At 34.4% G+C, this 5,024-nt stretch overlaps 1 long non-coding RNA gene across 1 annotated transcript; it reads right to left on the bottom strand.

Moving 5' to 3' along the window:
• Nucleotides 1-294: 294 nt before the first annotated feature.
• LOC114532962 lies at nucleotides 295-4,121 on the bottom strand. The gene is made up of 4 exons (XR_003688009.1): nucleotides 3,821-4,121; nucleotides 2,429-2,581; nucleotides 1,701-1,848; nucleotides 295-669 (listed from the first exon to the last, which is right to left on the bottom strand). It is a non-coding gene; the product is annotated as an uncharacterized LOC114532962 (long non-coding RNA).
• Between the last annotated feature and the right edge of the window lie 903 nt (nucleotides 4,122-5,024).

Genomic DNA, 5,024 nt, shown 5'->3' with positions numbered 1-5,024 from the left:
CACGATCCAAAACTGCATCAATTTTATCCATCTTTGAACACTGAAAATTGAGGGCAACTCATGAGATGCCCAAGTATGTTTCCGAGAAAGAATATTAACTTTCCAGCATTGAAATTGTGTGAAAAAAGTATATACTCCGGGCATATTACGTACCTTACTGCTCCAATTTTGCTTGTTGTGTGCATGCATTGGCAAATATTCACGCCCAAGATGGTTCCTAAAGATTGCTTTATGCACATCGCATTATAGAAGCATAAAAATACGCGTAAATGTGTTCCCCAACGCGATGAAGTTCATCAATTTCGAAAAGTGATTTTTGAATGCCATTATTTTCTTTTAGCTGTTGCTATAATACAAGCGACACTGATCTCAAAAATGCACTGAAAAACTGAACTGCATGGGCCCGCATACCTCACCGCTTGTCTGCCTGCATTTCTGTCCAAGTAGTATAACGTACTTCAATCATTGAGCAGTCAAGGTAATTAAGAAACACAAACAGTATGTCGTGAGAACATGTATTACTTCAATGCTTACATTCAGCAATTAACTGTGCTTATACTTTTCATCTAGTTTACAATGCCTGCCCTTTTTGTCATGCAACTTATGTTTTAACTAATCATTCTACACTGCCATAGTCTGTTTTTCTTCACGACTCTATGCACGCTTTGACTGAAAAAAAAGGTAATAGTTGATACTAAAATAAGAATTATAGAATACGTGCAATATGCAACTATTGTTATTTCATTAGATGTTTTTGATCACGTGGCAATTTACTAAGTATAGACATTTCTATTCTACTGATCGTTTTTATATGGAAGCTTGCATTGCACAGTCCAGGCCTGTAAAGTTTTTTAACATTGCACGATTGGCGACAATCACAAAGCCAAAAACTTGTTATTTCAGTGTACCATAGGCCCCAGTTACAATTTCGCACATAAAGTTATATTATCATTTAAATTCAAATTTTCCAAATTGTGCTGATTTAACACAGAGCAAAATGGATTAACTACCTATCGAAAAAAATGTGAAATACGTAGCCGTTAAACCATAGAATGATATAATTAAGTCAGTTTTACGCCATGCTATGGTTTTGGCTGCTTCATGAACACTGGTACAATTAAATAAACTGACAGTGATTTCATCAAAAATACCATTTACTGAACAAGAACCGCAATTCCACATCAATTGTAATAGAATACGCCCAGCCCACTGAGTGTGATATATCTTATTTGAGATCTAGTCTTGCTTGAGAGACACATAGTCGTAGGTTTTGGAGAGTTACCCTACTTTGAGATGATCAAATCCTATTTTACCCAATTTTGCAAATACACAAGCATATATTTTTTACACTCTCTAAGCTACAGCATGTTGAATAGACAGCAAATGAATTATTCTTCCAGTTGAGAATATGATTTTCAACGTTAGCCTCTGTCCAGTTCATATTTACTCAACTTTTCTTACCACAAAAAATGACTGGCGACTCATATATACACTTCCTTCATAGCACTTAAAATCTATTCGGAGTTAGTTACAACAACTGAATCGAAATTTTCCTTCACCGCACCACATATACTATGAAATATATATATATATATATATATATATATATATATATATATATATATATATATATATATATATATATATATATACTACAAAATATTGATTTTGAAAAAAATATCCAGTGTAGATCACCGTACCTATTTATGGTTCCCTAGACAAAGCAGCAGCAGTTTGAAGCCGGTTCCATGCACTGTTGCTGTCCGCAAAATGTTAAATGGGCTGGACATGGTCCGGCATGGCAAAAACCATCTGAGACTGGTCCAAAGCACAAAAAACCACTTCGTTCTATAAAAATTTGGGAGTTTTAGTGAGTTATTCAATTAGCTTTTCAGATATAGGTACAAAAATATGCTTTTATTTCATGGCGTTACATTCTATATAATAGTCAAGACATATTGCGCAGAAAGGGTTCATAAAATTATGATAACTTCGATGTATTGCACTTTGTTTTGTATCAGAGGCAACATTTTATTAATATTCATGATGACACCCCATTATGTCAGTAAATGCTTGTCACGAGTTATTCAATTCCATAAAATCCGTACTAGGTCAACTGCCTGTCCTCAATTTCAATAAAAAAACTTTCACCATTTAAACGAAAAAAATGACATTCAAAATACTCATGAACTGCATACTACATGTCTTGCTTGTATATCCTGCCACAGGGCTCTGGTTTGGCGCGCTTTTTTCTTCGAGGAACGCTTCATGAAATCAGTGAAGTATTTTTCCACTACTTCATGCATGGAATTAAAATAAGGATTCTAATACTTTGACATTCCTGCCCAAATTATAATTAGCCCAACATATAAATTGTCTATTATAAAGACACAGCAAGTCAGCAACAATGCAAAGAGGCGATGCTCACCTGTTTCAGCATCAACTTGTTTTTCTTGGTCTTTGTACAGACGTCCAAAGCCAAAGCGGCCTTGTTTAATTCCATGAACATTTATCATTACAAAGAAAAGGAACAAAAGCGATGCTGCAAATTTGAATCCCATTTTCACCAGTCGCTATAGAGCTACAGAAGCATGTATATAATTGAAAATCTATCCAGTGTGACCATATATATCCAATCGTTCAACCAAAGCAGCCCGAATCTAGTTAGTCTGCCCCCTCCTGGTTTAAATTTGGTAATTATAAAAATCAGGTGAGCTGTTTATGTGCATCTGACCAATTCTGCATGGTAATAAAAATTAGCAGATCTGTTAATATTGCATCTTACATTTGAAAATTCCGTCAATGGGAACATATTTTCTTTTCGTCTCATTTCATATTGCAAAGTCTTTCAATATAGTTTGCTAGATATTCTGAAAAATTTGCGCAGGTCGGCTATATATACCAAGGAGAACGCCTTAACATTGCCATGCAGAAATCGCGGAATATGCTTATCGGCGTAAAAATTTTCATACTTGTTAAACTATCTTTCATTACTGCTCTATATAAAGTGTATTGCGCATTCCTAAATTCCGCAAAATATTAGCCGGGAAAATAATCGAATATTTACAATTTGCCCTGGTTGTTCTTTTGTAAATCAGGACATATCGAAGTTCCTGCGGTGTCGAGGTTCTATGTTTTGCTGGTATAGATGTGAACTCTGCATCTCTACAAAGTAATTCAACGTGATAAATGGCTAAAGCATTGGCTCGGAAATGTATAGGAAGCTCACAAATCGAAAATTTTGTTCTGGTAAAATCAAGGTAAACTAGAACCGACCTACAAATACCTATGGTTATGTTTTAGCGTTTCCGTACTTTGTACTCTACAGTTTTACAGTATTCTTTACTTCAAATTTCGGTGAAAGTATACTGTATAGAATGTTATTTTATCAATACCCTATTCGAAAGATTACGTTGCACTCAATTTATTTCTGCTTACAAATTTCTGTCCGTGATATTTTATTAATGACAGAAACTTTATCGCATTATCCAATAACACAGTCATGCATATCCTGTTAATTACAAGAATATTTTAACCGCGTGCATGAGAAGGGAGCTCCCTGTTTAGCGATTTATGGCTGTGCTGCTTGGGATGTCCGTAGAAAAACAGTGAACAGTGATTTCAATCATAACTTCTATCGAATATAAGGGTAAAATCTTTGATAAGTGATTGTAAAAGCTTTTTCTAAGCCATGCAAGGTCAAATCATAAACCAAGCAAGGGTTTCTATCATAATTCTGAACAGTCTTAGTCGCAAGAAAAGGTTGAACAATGAAGAGTGAAACAGTATGCATGCATGAACTAATAATTCATTAACTTACTTTGCCTTAATTTCTTCAACGAACTTGCTGTCTTCTCCTTTCGAGGTTGTCGGGCGATTTAATCAACGAGACGCTTTTGAACGCTTTTTATAATGACCGCTAGGACTGTATAGCGCGCTTAAATTGACATCTTTAGAAAGGCTTATTTAAATTTCAACGTTTGCAAAGTACGCTTTCGAACTTCGAAGAACAAAGAAGAAAAAATAGCAATAAGTGGTAGGTAAAGCTATAAGTAAATATTTGTTGTGGTTATTTTGATTATTTAATCCTAAGTTTTAATTTTCAATTTGAAATGTGTGCATACCGTTTGGTTAACTCCCATTGAAGTTCGTCTAGGGGAATCATATGGATAAAATTAAGTCTATTTATAGAGTTTACATAAGGTAGCTACAGCTTGAAGATTTTAATATGCTATTTTGAATCTACTAATCTAATCTATTGACTAACATGCAATTAGATTTTCCATCTAAAAACAGTATTATAGTGCCTTATTTTTGTATATAATGGCCATAGTGTCTTTATATATACTGGCCATTTTGTTGTGTTTGATTGATTAACAATATGCATCAATTCATAATGTTGAACATTGTCTAGCCGTAATAGAACACTTAAAGGTGTTTCACATTATCCCGCTAGTTATAGAAACACGCGTGAAAGTTTGAAAAAACGAGAAATAATCAATGGGAAATCGAGCCCGTATGGGGAGTTTTCCATGTTATTTCGAGTTCTCCCAAACTCCCACAAGTGTCTCTGTAACTGTATATAGAAACAAAAGAAAATGTTTTCTATTTCTTTTATAATATTATAACTCAGTAAAAAGATTTTGCACAAATATTATAATTCCATTCAATTACAAATTCTCATTACATTACCTCGCTTCTCAAGTTCGGCGGGAAAAGTCCCTTGTTCAGTCTATATAGTTCTAGAAACACGCTTCTCAACCAATCAGCATGCGCGTACCATAAATGTTATATTATAAACACACCTGGCAGTCGTGTAGTAAGCCCGAAAATACTATGAGGTTGATCTCATTCGTTGAGGCTTTTGGAGCAAGGGTTATGGTGATCATATTTTACGTTGATTATTATTGTTTTCGTGCAGATTTTTCAGTTATAACTAAACCCACTTAATGCATAATATCAACATTTTAATTTTAGCGCGTTTCAAATGCATGCTCATGAAGCTTTAAAGCGTTGTATTACCC

The sequence above is a fragment of the Dendronephthya gigantea genome, unplaced genomic scaffold, assembly GCF_004324835.1.
Source record: "Dendronephthya gigantea isolate DGI-Jeju-01 unplaced genomic scaffold, DenGig_1.0 000082F, whole genome shotgun sequence".
In the NCBI taxonomy this organism is placed as follows: domain Eukaryota; kingdom Metazoa; phylum Cnidaria; class Anthozoa; order Malacalcyonacea; family Nephtheidae; genus Dendronephthya; species Dendronephthya gigantea.
The sequence above is the reverse complement of the archived record's forward strand: the minus strand, read 5'-3'. Positions and strand labels throughout refer to the sequence as shown.